Source organism: Clupea harengus, unplaced genomic scaffold (genome assembly GCF_900700415.2).
Source record: "Clupea harengus unplaced genomic scaffold, Ch_v2.0.2, whole genome shotgun sequence".
Taxonomy (NCBI): domain Eukaryota; kingdom Metazoa; phylum Chordata; class Actinopteri; order Clupeiformes; family Clupeidae; genus Clupea; species Clupea harengus.
The window spans coordinates 1-16,724 of record NW_024880643.1 but is presented as its reverse complement, the minus strand read 5'-3'; the positions used below and the strand labels follow the sequence as shown (position 1 = coordinate 16,724).

The window sequence follows — 16,724 nt, the reverse complement described above, 5'->3', positions numbered from 1 at the left end:
CACCATGCATTGGGGCTGTTTGTTCTGTCTAAAACCAATGTCTTTTTCAGCACCAATCCAAGCGGGCTGACTGTGTACTTGGGTCGGCAGACCCAGCAGAGCAGCAATCCCAACGAAGTGTCCAGAAGCGTGGACAGAATCGTCTTGCATCCCAATTACGACAGCGACACCAGTGACAACGACATTGCTATGCTGAGACTCAGTTCTCCCGTTCAGTTTAGTAACTTCATCAGACCGGTTTGTCTGGCAGCCAGTGGCAGTGTGTTCAACAACGGCACAGACAGCTGGGTAACTGGATGGGGCAACATTGGAGAAGGTGGTAAGTCAAGTCAATAGGGTGTAGGACAATTTGATGTCCACAAATATTTGGATGCTACAGCTGGGATCTATTAAAGAAACAGCAAAAAAAAGTTTAAGCAATCAAACACATTCAAAAAGTTCCTTCGCGTGTGAATTTGTGTTCAGCTTCGTATTTGATGAACAATCTTTTTGAGCTCATTCTCCTCTTCCTCTTCAGTTGCTCTCCCATTCCCCGAGACCCTACAGGAAGTGGAGGTTCCAGTGGTGGGTAATAGACAGTGCAACTGCCTGAACGGAGCTGGAACGATCACAGAGAACATGATCTGTGCTGGTCTACTTGCTGGCGGAAAAGACTCATGTCAGGTATTGTAATAGTTTGGTGCACATTCAGCTGTCATGAGACTGTAGACATGGATTGTGCCAATCTATTTCAGAATAAGGAATGTATGATAACGTTTCTTACAATAATGTGTTTGTAGGGTGACTCAGGAGGTCCAATGGTGAACAAGCAGCAAACGGTTTGGGTCCAGTCTGGGGTCGTCAGCTTTGGGTTTGGCTGTGCTCGACCTGAACTCCCTGGTGTTTATTCAAGGGTGTCCCGCTACCAGTCCTGGATCGGCTCCCAGATCCAGAGCGACCCACCAGGCTTTGTCACATTCTCCTCCCCTGGAGCCGATGGTGACAGTAGCCACACCTGCCCTGGACTTCCGCCCCCACCCCCACCCTCCCCGGATGTGACAACCCCAGCTCCCACTGACAGTCTTTCAGCTGATGGTGAGTGTAATACCAATGGACCTGTTGTTGGCCGTCTCATCCTTCAGGAAATGCCACTTTTCTTTTTGATGCTGCATTGCCAATCATAGTATCTCAGGCGTGTTGTTGTTTTTTGTTAGTTTGTGGCACAACTCCACTCAACCCCAGATAGTTGGAGGACAAGATGCCCCTGCAGGCAGCTGGCCCTGGCAGGCTAGTCTGCAGATGTCTGGAAGCCATTTCTGTGGAGGTTCACTGATCAACAAGGAGTGGGTTGTATCTGCTGCTCACTGCTTTTCAAGGTCAGTAGGGGTTTGGCCCAAGGAACGGATGCTGTCAGAACTAGGTTTGGTGCTAATTTACGAAAAAGAACGTTATAGGTTGTTTACGCCCCTCATCAATTCATGCTGATTCGGTGGTTGTTTTAAACCATCGGTCAGAAGAAACATCACCATGCATTTGGGCTGTTTGTTCTGACTAAAACCAATGTCTTTTTCAGCACCAATCCAAACGGGCTGACTGTGTACTTGGGTCGGCAGACCCAGCAGGGCAGCAATCCCAACGAAGTGTCCAGAAGCGTGGACAGAATCGTCTTGCATCCCAATTACGACAGCGACACAAGTGACAATGACATTGCTATGCTGAGACTCAGTTCTCCCGTTCAGTTTAGTAACTTCATCAGACCGGTTTGTCTGGCAGCCAGTGGCAGTGTGTTCAACAATGGCACAGACAGCTGGGTAACTGGATGGGGCAACATTGGAGAAGGTGGTAAGTCAAGTCAATAGGGTGTAGGACAATTTGATGTCCACAAATATTTGGATGCTACAGCTGGGATATATTAAAGAAACAGCAAAAAAAAAGTTTAAGCAATCAAACACATTCAAAAAGTTCCTTCGCGTGTGAATTTGTGTTCAGCTTCGTATTTGATGAACAATCTTTTTGAGCTCATTCTCCTCTTCCTCTTCAGTTGCTCTCCCATTCCCCGAGACCCTACAGGAAGTGGAGGTTCCAGTGGTGGGTAATAGACAGTGCAACTGCCTGAACGGAGCTGGAACGATCACAGAGAACATGATCTGTGCTGGTCTACTCGCTGGCGGAAAAGACTCATGTCAGGTATTGTAATAGTTTGGTGCACATTCAGCTGTCATGAGACTGTAGACATGGATTGTGCCAATCTATTTCAGAATAAGGAATGTATGATAACGTTTCTTACAATAATGTGTTTGTAGGGTGACTCAGGAGGTCCAATGGTGAACAAGCAGCAAACGGTTTGGGTCCAGTCTGGGGTCGTCAGCTTTGGGTTTGGCTGTGCTCGACCTGAACTCCCTGGTGTTTATTCAAGGGTGTCCCGCTACCAGTCCTGGATCGGCTCCCAGATCCAGAGCGACCCACCAGGCTTTGTCACATTCTCCTCCCCTGGAGCCGATGGTGACAGTAGCCACACCTGCCCTGGACTTCCGCCCCCACCCCCACCCTCCCCGGATGTGACAACCCCAGCTCCCACTGACAGTCTTTCAGCTGATGGTGAGTGTAATACCAATGGACCTGTTGTTGGCCGTCTCATCCTTCAGGAAATGCCACTTTTCTTTTTGATGCTGCATTGCCAATCATAGTATCTCAGGCGTGTTGTTGTTTTTTGTTAGTTTGTGGCACAACTCCACTCAACCCCAAGATAGTTGGAGGACAAGATGCCCCTGCAGGCAGCTGGCCCTGGCAGGCTAGTCTGCAGATGTCTGGAAGCCATTTCTGTGGAGGTTCACTGATCAACAAGGAGTGGGTTGTATCTGCTGCTCACTGCTTTTCAAGGTCAGTAGGGGTTTGGCCCAAGGAACGGATGCTGTCAGAACTAGGTTTGGTGCTAATTTACGAAAAAGAACGTTATAGGTTGTTTACGCCCCTCATCAATTCATGCTGATTCGGTTGGTTGTTTTAAACCATCGGTCAGAAGAAACATCACCATGCATTTGGGCTGTTTGTTCTGACTAAAACCAATGTCTTTTTCAGCACCAATCCAAACGGGCTGACTGTGTACTTGGGTCGGCAGACCCAGCAGGCAGCAATCCCAACGAAGTGTCCAGAAGCGTGGACAGAATCGTCTTGCATCCCAATTACGACAGCGACACAAGTGACAATGACATTGCTATGCTGAGACTCAGTTCTCCCGTTCAGTTTAGTAACTTCATCAGACCGGTTTGTCTGGCAGCCAGTGGCAGTGTGTTCAACAATGGCACAGACAGCTGGGTAACTGGATGGGGCAACATTGGAGAAGGTGGTAAGTCAAGTCAATAGGGTGTAGGACAATTTGATGTCCACAAATATTTGGATGCTACAGCTGGGATATATTAAAGAAACAGCAAAAAAAAGTTTAAGCAATCAAACACATTCAAAAAGTTCCTTCGCGTGTGAATTTGTGTTCAGCTTCGTATTTGATGAACAATCTTTTTGAGCTCATTCTCCTCTTCCTCTTCAGTTGCTCTCCCATTCCCCGAGACCCTACAGGAAGTGGAGGTTTCCAGTGGTGGGTAATAGACAGTGCAACTGCCTGAACGGAGCTGGAACGATCCACAGAGAACATGATCTGTGCTGGTCTACTCGCTGGCGGAAAAGACTCATGTCAGGTATTGTAATAGTTTGGTGCACATTCAGCTGTCATGAGACTGTAGACATGGATTGTGCCAATCTATTTTCAGAATAAGGAATGTATGATAACGTTTCTTACACGTTCATTTTTTTATCGCGAGCATTAACGCGATCTTTAAAAAAAAAATACATATATATTTTTTTTTTAAGATTAACATTATTTTTGGCCTCGCAAAACTGTGTAGTAGGCTAACGTTACGGTTTGAGTGAATGGTGAGCGCGATACGGCGAAATGGATTGATAAAAAGCTTCGAATGGAAAGTGTTACTTTTAAAAGTTGTGTTGTGCAAAAGAACGCGAGCTTCACTGTTGTCTGAAAATGTCAACAGGCAGCTGGCTGAAAGCAAGAAGTAGTAGGCTTACCTTTTATTGGTAACCTAACTGTTACAGTTCATTGTTTCTGAAATAAGAGACCTGACTGCTATGTTCCCAGCAAACTTGGAAAAAAGAAAATATTAAGCCATGGTTTAACTGCACTATAGGCTGAGTCCTTGTTTACCTGAAATGTGCACTTTATAATTTTATTTTGTACCGCCCCTGTTTGGGCAATGTTGGTTTTCAATCAAATAAAACATTTGCATAAATGTGTTTGTAGGGTGACTCAGGAGGTCCAATGGTGAACAAGCAGCAAACGGTTTGGGTCCAGTCTGGGGTCGTCAGCTTTGGGTTTGGCTGTGCTCGACCTGAACTCCCTGGTGTTTATTCAAGGGTGTCCCGCTACCAGTCCTGGATCGGCTCCCAGATCCAGAGCGACCCACCAGGCTTTGTCACATTCTCCTCCCCTGGAGCCGATGGTGACAGTAGCCACACCTGCCCTGGACTTCCGCCCCCACCCCACCCTCCCCGGATGTGACAACCCCAGCTTCCCACTGACAGTCTTTCAGCTGATGGTGAGTGTAATACCAATGGACCGGTTGTTGGCCGTCTCATCCTTCAGGAAATGCCACTTTTCTTTTTGATGCTGCATTGCCAATCATAGTATCTCAGGCGTGTTGTTGTTTTTTGTTAGTTTGTGGCACAACTCCACTCAACCCCAAGATAGTTGGAGGACAAGATGCCCCTGCAGGCAGCTGGCCCTGGCAGGCTAGTCTGCAGATGTCTGGAAGCCATTTCTGTGGAGGTTCACTGATCAACAAGGAGTGGGTTGTATCTGCTGCTCACTGCTTTTCAAGGTCAGTAGGGGTTTGGCCCAAGGAACGGATGCTGTCAGAACTAGGTTTGGTGCTAATTTACGAAAAAGAACGTTATAGGTTGTTTACGCCCCTCATCAATTCATGCTGATTCGGTGGTTGTTTTAAACCATCGGTCAGAAGAAACATCACCATGCATTTGGGCTGTTTGTTCTGACTAAAACCAATGTCTTTTTCAGCACCAATCCAAACGGGCTGACTGTGTACTTGGGTCGGCAGACCCAGCAGGGCAGCAATCCCAACGAAGTGTCCAGAAGCGTGGACAGAATCGTCTTGCATCCCAATTACGACAGCGACACAAGTGACAATGACATTGCTATGCTGAGACTCAGTTCTCCCGTTCAGTTTAGTAACTTCATCAGACCGGTTTGTCTGGCAGCCAGTGGGCAGTGTGTTCAACAATGGCACAGACAGCTGGGTAACTGGATGGGGCAACATTGGAGAAGGTGGTAAGTCAAGTCAATAGGGTGTAGGACAATTTGATGTCCACAAATATTTGGATGCTACAGCTGGGATCTATTAAAGAAACAGCAAAAAAAAGTTTAAGCAATCAAACACATTCAAAAAGTTCCTTCGCGTGTGAATTTGTGTTCAGCTTCGTATTTGATGAACAATCTTTTTGAGCTCAATTCTCCTCTTCCTCTTCAGTTGCTCTCCCATTCCCCGAGACCCTACAGGAAGTGGAGGTTTCCAGTGGTGGTAATAGACAGTGCAACTGCCTGAACGGAGCTGGAACGATCACAGAGAACATGATCTGTGCTGGTCTACTCGGCTGGCGGAAAGACTCATGTCAGGTATTGTAATAGTTTGGTGCACATTCAGCTGTCATGAGACTGTAGACATGGATTGTGCCAATCGATTTCAGAATAAGGAATGTATGATAACGTTTCTTACAATAATGTGTTTGTAGGGTGACTCAGGAGGTCCAATGGTGAACAAGCAGCAAACGGTTTGGGTCCAGTCTGGGGTCGTCAGCTTTGGGGTTTGGCTGTGCTCGAACCTGAACTCCCTGGTGTTTATTCAAGGGTGTCCCGCTACCAGTCCTGGATCGGCTCCAGATCCAGAGCGACCCACCAAGCTTTGTCACATTCTCCTCCCCTGGAGCGATGGTGACAGTAGCCACACCTGCCCTGGACTTCCGCCCCCACCCCCACCCTCCCCGGATGCTGACAACCCCAGCTCCCACTGACAGTCTTTCAGCTGATGGTGAGTGTAATACCAATGGACCTGTTGTTGGCCGTCTCATCCTTCAGGAAATGCCACTTTTCTTTTTGATGCTGCAATTGCCAATCATAGTATCTCAGGGCGTGTTGTTGTTTTTTGTTAGTTTGTGGCACAACTCCACTCAACCCCAAGATAGTTGGAGGACAAGATGCCCCTGCAGGCAGCTGGCCCTGGCAGGCTAGTCTGCAGATGTCTGGAAGCCATTTCTGTGGAGGTTCACTGATCAACAAGGAGTGGGTTGTATCTGCTGCTCACTGCTTTTCAAGGTCAGTAGGGGTTTGGCCCAAGGAACGGATGCTGTAAGAACTAGGTTTGGTGCTAATTTACGAAAAAGAACGTTATAGGTCGTTTACGCCCTCATCAATTCATGCTGATTCGGTGGTTGTTTTAATTAAACCATCGGTCAGAAGAAACATCACCATGCATTTGGGCTGTTTGTTCTGACTAAAACCAATGTTTTTTCAGCACCAATCCAAACGGGCTGACTGTGTACTTGGGTCGGCAGACCCAGCAGGGCAGCAATCCCAACGAAGTGTCCAGAAGCGTGGACAGAATCGTCTTGCATCCCAATTACGACAGCGACACAAGTGACAACGACATTGCTATGCTGAGACTCAGTTCTCCCGTTCAGTTTAGTAACTTCATCAGACCGGTTTGTCTGGCAGCCAGTGGCAGTGTGTTCAACAATGGCACAGACAGCTGGGTAACTGGATGGGGCAACATTGGAGAAGGTGGTAAGTCAAGTCAATAGGGTGTAGGACAATTTGATGTCCACAAATATTTGGATGCTACAGCTGGGATATATTAAAGAAACAGCAAAAAAAAGTTTAAGCAATCAAACACATTCAAAAAGTTCCTTCGCGTGTGAATTTGTGTTCAGCTTCGTATTTGATGAACAATCTTTTTGAGCTCATTCTCCTCTTCCTCTTCAGTTGCTCTCCCATTCCCCGAGACCCTACAGGAAGTGGAGGTTCCAGTGGTGGGTAATAGACAGTGCAACTGCCTGAACGGAGCTGGAACGATCACAGAGAACATGATCTGTGCTGGTCTACTCGCTGGCGAAAAGACTCATGTCAGGTATTGTAATAGTTTGGTGCACATTCAGCTGTCATGAGACTGTAGACATGGATTGTGCCAATCTATTTCAGAATAAGGAATGTATGATAACGTTTCTTACAATAATGTATTTGCAGGGTGACTCAGGAGGTCCAATGGTGAACAAGCAGCAAACGGTTTGGGTCCAGTCTGGGGTCGTCAGCTTTGGGTTTGGCTGTGCTCGACCTGAACTCCCTGGTGTTTATTCAAGGGTGTCCCGCTACCAGTCCTGGATCGGCTCCCAGATCCAGAGCGACCCACCAGGCTTTGTCACATTCTCCTCCCCTGGAGCCGATGGTGACAGTAGCCACACCTGCCCTGGACTTCCGCCCCACCCTCCCCGGATGTGACAACCCCAGCTCCCACTGACAGTCTTTCAGTGAGTGTAATACCAATGGACCTGTTGTTGGCCGTCTCATCCTTCAGGAAATGCCACTTTTCTTTTGATGCTGCATTGCCAATCATAGTATCTCAGGCGTGTTGTTGTTTTTTGTTAGTTTGTGGCACAACTCCACTCAACCCAAGATAGTTGGAGGACAAGATGCCCCTGCAGGCAGCTGGCCCTGGCAGGCTAGTCTGCAGATGTCTGGAAGCCATTTCTGTGGAGGTTCACTGATCAACAAGGAGTGGGTTGTATCTGCTGCTCACTGCTTTTCAAGGTCAGTAGGGTTTGGCCCAAGGAACGGATGCTGTAAGAACTAGGTTTGGTGCTAATTTACGAAAAAGAACGTTATAGGTCGTTTACGCCCCTCATCAATTCATGCTGATTCGGTGGTTTTTTAACCTAAATCCATCGGTCAGAAGAAACATCACCATGCATTTGGGCTGTTTGTTCTGACTAAAACCAATGTCTTTTTCAGCACCAATCCAAACGGGCTGACTGTGTACTTGGGTCGGCAGACCCAGCAGGGCAGCAATCCCAACGAAGTGTCCAGAAGCGTGGACAGAATCGTCTTGCATCCCAATTACGACAGCGACACAAGTGACAACGACATTGCTATGCTGAGACTCAGTTCTCCCGTTCAGTTTAGTAACTTCATCAGACCGGTTTGTCTGGCAGCCAGTGGCAGTGTGTTCAACAATGGCACAGACAGCTGGGTAACTGGATGGGGCAACATTGGAGAAGGTGGTAAGTCAAGTCAATAGGGTGTAGGACAATTTGATGTCCACAAATATTTGGATGCTACAGCTGGGTATATTAAAGAAACAGCAAAAAAAAGTTTAAGCAATCAAACACATTCAAAAAGTTCCTTCGCGTGTGAATTTGTGTTCAGCTTCGTATTTGATGAACAATCTTTTTGAGCTCATTCTCCTCTTCCTCTTCAGTTGCTCTCCATTCCCCGAGACCCTACAGGAAGTGGAGGTTCCAGTGGTGGGTAATAGACAGTGCAACTGCCTGAACGGAGCTGGAACGATCACAGAGAACATGATCTGTGCTGGTCTACTCGCTGGCGGAAAAGACTCATGTCAGGTATTGTAATAGTTTGGTGCACATTCAGCTGTCATGAGACTGTAGACATGGATTGTGCCAATCTATTTCAGAATAAGGAATGTATGATAAGGTTTCTTACAATAATGTATTTGCAGGGTGACTCAGGAGGTCCAATGGTGAACAAGCAGCAAACGGTTTGGGTCCAGTCTGGGGTCGTCAGCTTTGGGTTTGGCTGTGCTCGACCTGAACTCCCTGGTGTTTATTCAAGGGTGTCCCGCTACCAGTCCTGGATCGGCTCCCAGATCCAGAGCGACCCACCAGGCTTTGTCACATTCTCCTCCCCTGGAGCCGATGGTGACAGTAGCCACACCTGCCCTGGACTTCCGCCCCCACCCCCACCCTCCCCGGATGTGACAACCCCAGCTCCCACTGACAGTCTTTCAGCAGATGGTGAGTGTAATACCAATGGACCTGTTGTTGGCCGTCTCATCCTTCAGGAAATGCCACTTTTCTTTTTGATGCTGCATTGCCAATCATAGTATCTCAGGCGTGTTGTTGTTTTTGTTAGTTTGTGGCACAACTCCACTCAACCCCAAGATAGTTGGAGGACAAGATGCCCCTGCAGGCAGCTGGCCCTGGCAGGCTAGTCTGCAGATGTCTGGAAGCCATTTCTGTGGAGGTTCACTGATCAACAAGGAGTGGGTTGTATCTGCTGCTCACTGCTTTTCAAGGTCAGTAGGGGTTTGGCCCAAGGAACGGATGCTATAAGAACTAGGTTTGGTGCTAATTTACGAAAAAGAACGTTATAGGTCGTTTACGCCCCTCATCAATTCATGCTGATTCGGTGGTTGTTTTAAACCTGAATATCCATCGGTCAGAAGAAACATCACCATGCATTGGGGCTGTTTGTTCTGACTAAAACCAATGTCTTTTTCAGCACCAATCCAAACGGGCTGACTGTGTACTTGGGTCGGCAGACCCAGCAGGGCAGCAATCCCAACGAAGTGTCCAGAAGCTTGGACAGAATCGTCTTGCATCCCAATTACGACAGCGACACAAGTGACAACGACATTGCTATGCTGAGACTCAGTTCTCCCGTTCAGTTTAGTAACTTCATCAGACCGGTTTGTCTGGCAGCCAGTGGCAGTGTGTTCAACAATGGCACAGACAGCTGGGTAACTGGATGGGGCAACATTGGAGAAGGTGGTAAGTCAAGTCAATAGGGTGTAGGACAATTTGATGTCCACAAATATTTGGATGCTACAGCTGGGGTATATTAAAGAAACAGCAAAAAAAAGTTTAAGCAATCAAACACATTCAAAAAGTTCCTTCGTGTGAATTTGTGTTCAGCTTCGTATTTGATGAACAATCTTTTTGAGCTCATTCTCCTCTTCCTCTTCAGTTGCTCTCCCATTCCCCGAGACCCTACAGGAAGTGGAGGTTCCAGTGGTGGGTAATAGACAGTGCAACTGCCTGAACGGAGCTGGAACGATCACAGAGAACATGATCTGTGCTGGTCTACTCGCTGGCGGAAAAGACTCATGTCAGGTATTGTAATAGTTTGGTGCACATTCAGCTGTCATGAGACTGTAGACATGGATTGTGCCAATCTATTTCAGAATAAGGAATGTATGATAACGTTTCTTACAATAATGTATTTGCAGGGTGACTCAGGAGGTCCAATGGTGAACAAGCAGCAAACGGTTTGGGTCCAGTCTGGGGTCGTCAGCTTTGGGTTTGGCTGTGCTCGACCTGAACTCCCTGGTGTTTATTCAAGGGTGTCCCGCTACCAGTCCTGGATCGGCTCCCAGATCCAGAGCGACCCACCAGGCTTTGTCACATTCTCCTCCCTGGAGCCGATGGTGACAGTAGCCACACCTGCCCTGGACTTCCGCCCCCACCCCCACCCTCCCCGGATGTGACAACCCCAGCTCCCACTGAGAGTCCTTCAGCTGATGGTGAGTGGAATTCATTTGATTTATGCTATCAAATTTAGAGCACTCTTTAGTATCTCAACTGCAAATTACATTGGATGTTTCTTCACCATAGCCATGTCCATCTAGTTTGACGGTGAATCAGAGCCTCACGTTAGAGCTCATGACTAGTCTGCTTGTTGCTCTAGGTCTGTGTAGGATGGCTGACTTTGCGGCAGTGAAATAAAGGCTGTGAGGCAGTGTTTCAAAGATTTAGGATTCAGCCAAAAGGTTTTACTCGCCCGTGGCAGAAGGCAAACATCTCAGTATGGAGAAAAACATCGAAAAGGAAAAAAAACTCCAAACAATAATTTCCAATAACTAAATAACTTCAAAATAACAAAGGCACTTTCAATAATCAAAAGTAAGCTCCATGTACTTTTCTACTCAACTTTCAGAGGTGTTGGCTGCTGTTCACCTTAGACCTATCTGACTTCCACATGCTGTGCTCTGGCATTTTACTTGAGCAGGCTAAACCATTTTACCTATCCTAGATCAATTATCTTTAAAATAATACCTATTCTGCCTAACTATCAATAAATACATTCACTATACTAATACAGACAGGTTAATACAAATACAATCATGTTACATAATTATTTAGCCCTCTAAATAACTCCCCAGTAATTACATACTACAAACACCCTATCATCCCACCACCCACGTCTTACGTTCCGTGCGTCAACGTTCAAAAGACCCTTCCGACTTTACGTCGGGTCTTCCCTCTGTCCAGACGCAGGACGTCAACGTGCCACCGCAAGGTAAGAAGTTCGCCATTGTCTTAGCTATGTACAATGTTTGCCAATGCGATCAATGGATGGCTCTTCCGTGACGGTATGTTATATGTTTGTGTCTTACAGATGCGGTGATTGTGGTGAAATGTAGTTGTCGTGTTTGTGTGCACAATAAACATTGTGTTTGTGTCTCGCTCTGGCTACTCCATTTGTCCTGTTCAAGTACAATGTTAGCGGTAACGGGCAGCCGCACCGTTACAGTCTGACATGGTTTGCTTCTGTTTCTCTTCCTCCCCTTTCTCCCTCTAGCACCAGTGTGTGGTCGTGCAGCTCTAAACACAAGGCCTGCAGGTAATGGGTCAGTTGTTGCAGGAAGCTGGCCATGGATGGTCAGTATTCAGTGGAATGGAGTACATGTGTGTGGAGGCTCCTTGCTCAATGAAGAGATTTTGTTGAGTTCAGCAGATTGTTTCGACAGGTAAGGGCCATGTTCACAAATTCAAATATGATGTTCATGTTTCAAAGATTTAGAGTGTTTTTTGAAACATGCACTAAAATAGATTAGAAGGGTTAACCCTTCAGCAGGCTCAGTCACACCAGTGTGTTGGAATGCTGTGTAGAATGAACGCTCTAAAGAATATCTGGATCCATTAAGCAATATAGTACGAGTGCGAGTGGGGTAGGTAAGGGATATTCCCACGGGTGGTGTTCGGCCGTAGCCACGAGCCACTACCCCACTCGCACAAGTACTATATTGCTTTTATAAAACAATTTCATAGTCAACCAATCAACCATTTAAACACGAAGTTATTGATTAAAAAATGTTTATTTCGCCATTGTTTCTCCGCAAGAAAAAAATAGTTCCATTGTCAACGTCTTACGGTTATCGCTTAATTGTATCAACGCGCTATAGAATGTTTCATCGCGGAGTGATTTATTATTAGCTGTGAAAAGTCCGAGTTGGGATGTCCTGGGGTATTCTAACTCATGGAACGTCTCTCGTCCAATCAGAAACAGCTAAATAATTCGATAGAACCCAATTGTTTTATAATCAAAAATAATGTGGAATTTTAGAATCTGACAGTGTTGATCAAGGCATTCTTTTATTAGAATGTTCAAAACTGCCCTGCTGAAGGGTTGCTTGTCTATGTGTCTAAGAGTTCTTGTGTACATTTCTTTAGTTCTCTGAATATTAGCGGATGGACGGTATTGGTTGGACCGCAACCCCAAAAGAATGGACCAGATGCCTTCCTGTTCTCTCTCGCTGTGGCCAACATCACTCTCAGCAATGCGACAAGCTCCTCCAACATTGCAGTGCTGCAGCTAGAGTCCTCTGTGGAGCTCAGTGACTATGTTCAGTCTTTGTGCATGGATCTAACTGACCAACGGGCCTTTTCAGTTGGGTCAACATGCTGGGTCACTGGATGGGGAGACAGGCAGAATAATGGAGGTATGGTTTTCTATTCAAAATAGAAAAGACTGTGTGTGAGAAGGGAAGGTTCAAGAGAAGGGAATATTTAGCAGAAGCATTGCATAACATGCAACAGGATTGTTTTCATTTCATGCAACTAGCTCTTGTTATAAATTGGACCAAAGTCTCCACTGAGTTGTGTGAATGTACTTGAAGTATTTTCAGTGAATGTACTTGAACATGTGAGTGTTTACTGAGAGACGTTTTTGACTTGAGTGAACTATATGTCCTGTACAGCAGACCTGGTACTGACAGAGATGGAGACCACTCTGGTGGACTGTGAGAATGCTGCCTCTACAGGGAGCATTTGTACAACGGATATGAACATACAGCAGGTGAGACAGTCAACATGTAGGCCTAAGACAGGCAGTGCACAAAAATAAATTGCATGGTAAAACATAGCCATTTCATTCATACGCTGTATTGCAACTAGTTCAGTCAGGCTTTTGTTTTAGTGCTTTCAATGAGATAAACCCCATCACAAACTGGGGTGCAGATTTACTATCCTCAGTCTATTTCATGCGGAATTAAAACTACATTTCATTTTGGTATGTGATGCTTTTTGTCCTTTGCAATGGTGCATTATATGAACATGGTCCTTTATTAGTACTAGGTTTCAATTATGTGATATTGGCAAGACTTCATATACTGTACCTGGGTTAAGCATTTTCAATAATAACTAATCTTGGCCTGTGGTGGGCGCTGATGAGGTAAAGTGTGCTGCTCCACACAGTAAATATGGGTAATATACACAATTCCTATTTTAAAGTAACTTCCTCTTCAGTGTATACAGCCACAGCAGATGCTATGCTTAGTTACTGTACTGTGCTGTACACCTACATGGAGTGAACTAAAGACTAAAGGTACAGCTAAACAGCTAGTCATTTCTTGGACATTGCCTTCTTTAGTGTGATGGAATAGTGTCTTTTTATGCATACCGGTATGTATCCTATCCTATGTTTATCACACTTTGGGAGCTCATGGTGATGTGGTGATAAATTGCCTCAGGATTGATAATTACTCTTTTGGACACAATTAATTTCTGCTCAAATCAGCTGACTCAAGCTCAAACATGTCATTAAATAAAGATATCCTGAATTCCATATCATCTTAACTTTGCATTATCTGTTTCTAGGGAGATGTTGGAGGCCCGTTGGTCTGCAAGTCGGATCAGTCATGGTTCCAGGCCGGAATAATCATGGGTGTCCCTCAGAGGAGCTTGACCCGAGCACAAAACATTCTGACCTTCTCCAAACCCTCTACGTTCAGTGCCTTCCTACGAGAGACTGTTGTGGATTTACCATCCCCTCTCACTCTCACCACTGCTGCCCCTATGACTTCTACTGTCCAGACGACCGATTACGACGACGACATCGATAGCATAGCAGATAATGCGCCTCCTGGCTCACTTTCACTCTCTTTCCTTCTCTTCATGATTTCAGCCTTTGTCTCTCTATGTTGGTAGGGTATGAAAGCTGAGACAAGAAAGCATTACTATGATATGGTATATGGGCTTGATATGGTACTATTTTAATATTCTAATTGCACTTAAAAGGTATGATTTAGTGATGTGAGGACATCAGGGTGGGAACAAAATAGCTGAGGTGGGAGAAAATGACCTCGATAACTGCCATGATGATCAAAAAGTGTATTGAATGTGTATTGTAACATGAGTTGCACAAATGTTTTCATGCTAATATAAATATAATATAGGTGTCTTTGCTCATTCACTTTTGTGTTTACATCATAGATAGGAATTATTATGAAAGAAATGTTTTAAATTAATCTTTATGGACATTAAGTCTTATCTGATGCAGTGATATTTATTTTCATTGTTGTTACAACAGCCTCAAATACTTCCTCAGTATAACTCTTATAATAAATAAAATAGCATACATCAGTTGAAACATTAAATGGCCTATACTAAAAGACTAATTGTGGAATACCATACATGTTATTATTCGTTATAGGAACATCATTTGCACATGCAGAAATCACCTGCCTGACTCTCACCAACAGGCCAAGTGTCATATTACTCCTGTACCTATTGTCTTCTCCTGCCTTACAAAGACCTAGATGATCTTACTCTCCCTGTTTGACAACCGTTTCCCCTTTTAACCAACTGCACTTAAGGCCCTCTCCTCTGAAGGCCTGCTTACCATTCCCCCATCTAATCCTCATAACCAGTACGGCATATACTCAGTATAATAGAAGTGTATGGTTCTTGCATGTTCATTTGGGCTTTTCTTTCCTTTCTCTAATTTGTTGTAATGTTATATATACATTTTATAAACATTAAATGTGTTGTGTCTTGCAAAGAGTAATAGCCTGTTTTCAATCTTTTTTTTTTTCAATCCACAAAACTATCAAAACACAAATTACCAGTACAAACAAGAGTGGTTTCACAGGGGAGCCTAATTCATGACACGGCTTAGTCAGTGTGGGCTGTATGTTAGTCAATAACTTTGACATCATAAATTGATTATAGTTTCTGACCATAATCAATTAATTAAACATTGGGCATAACAGGAGTCAATCCCAGGTCAACTGCCTGAAAGACAGCAATGCTGGACCATCAACACCCTGAAACACCAAGGCGCGCAATAGTGCTGATCTTGTCGCCACTGTTCCAATAGTCAAAATGTTTTAAAAGGTACCAACTATGGCTATGGAACCGGAACTATAGTTAGTGCCCTATTGCTGCTATGTAACAAGATTATGTATGTTTTTTTTCTGTGTATATACATTTTCTGTAAAAAAAAAAATGTATCTTTTATCCCCATTCTGTAGCAGTAGGGAACAAGGTGTTTGTCAGTCTAGTGGGTCAAAAGAACGGTAGCCAATGCCTCCACCGCTGTGGTGAATCCTATAATGTTAGACATGATGCCCCCATAGGGCACTTGGCGTGGGCATCTCTGGTTGCTAGCTAGCACTCTCTTCCGGGCGTGCCTCACATGATGAGGCTTAGTCAGAACAGGCCTTATGTTTATTCAGCAACTTTGTGACAACCTAAATTGATTAAAGATAAAATATTCAACACATTTTTGTCATCATACCTGGGATCAAACCCGGTTCAGCTGCTTGTGAAGTATCAACATGCTATTCACTGTACCAACTTCAGCATACACCAGTACTGAGACATCTAATGAATTATTGATAAGCTTCCTTAGTGGCACTCTTATTGACATGGAATTCCATAGCAACTCACTCTCACTCACTCTTTGAATGAATGAATGCAAAAAGGAGGGGAAATTCACTGGAGGCCGAAGGGGACTGTAGACTGGACACAGACTGGGGAAAAGTTCTCTGCTCCTGTTTTTAGACAAAGAAAGGAGTGCACCGTTCCCAGTGGCACTGCAATACCGACCGGGTCGATGCGTGGAGTGGACGGAGCAAGCCCCTCTTCCGACTCCCTGTTCCAAAAATTAATTTAATATACAGTATAGTCCTCGGGTAGAGGACGTATCAGATATTAAACTGATAAAAACAGATTTTCTCTCGAAACATTTTATTGTCACCATTCGTTCATTTCATTTCATTGGTTTTATTTTCCACTTCAGACAGTTACATTTTCTTCTTTTTACAACAAGTTTTTTGTCTTCATCACTTAATACACTTTTCACAGTTTTTGTTTTCACACCTTTTTAAAAGTCATTTTTAGAAATAAATAAAAAAAAATTAAACAAAGGTGTGTGTGTGTGTTCATTGTGTAAAAAGCAGGCAGCCTTCACTACCTCGGACAACAGTCAGACTTCTCTTACTTTATTACACAACACACAATAATATTAGTTGTCCCACAGGCAGCCTTCACTACCTCGTACAACATGCGCCGGCGCTTACACAAAATAATTTGGGTCTGCTTACATCAGATCATCTCCCCGACCTTTTTGACTATTTCTTTACGGGTTCTTT

General features: G+C 44.9%; 1 non-coding gene and 4 pseudogenes across 1 annotated transcript; 4 read left to right on the top strand and 1 right to left on the bottom strand.

Annotated features, from left to right (window-relative positions):
- The first annotated feature begins 27 nt into the window (after positions 1-27).
- LOC122132524 lies at positions 28-4,546 on the top strand (annotated as a pseudogene).
- Positions 4,547-4,747: 201 nt separating this feature from the next.
- LOC122132523 lies at positions 4,748-7,552 on the top strand (annotated as a pseudogene).
- A 44-nt stretch (positions 7,553-7,596) lies between these two features.
- Positions 7,597-9,281, top strand: LOC122132525 (annotated as a pseudogene).
- On the top strand, positions 9,208-14,993 carry LOC105905401 (annotated as a pseudogene).
- Positions 14,994-16,141: 1,148 nt separating this feature from the next.
- On the bottom strand, positions 16,142-16,324 carry LOC122132526. Its single transcript, XR_006152216.1, has one exon. It is a non-coding gene; the product is annotated as a U2 spliceosomal RNA (small nuclear RNA).
- Between the last annotated feature and the right edge of the window lie 400 nt (positions 16,325-16,724).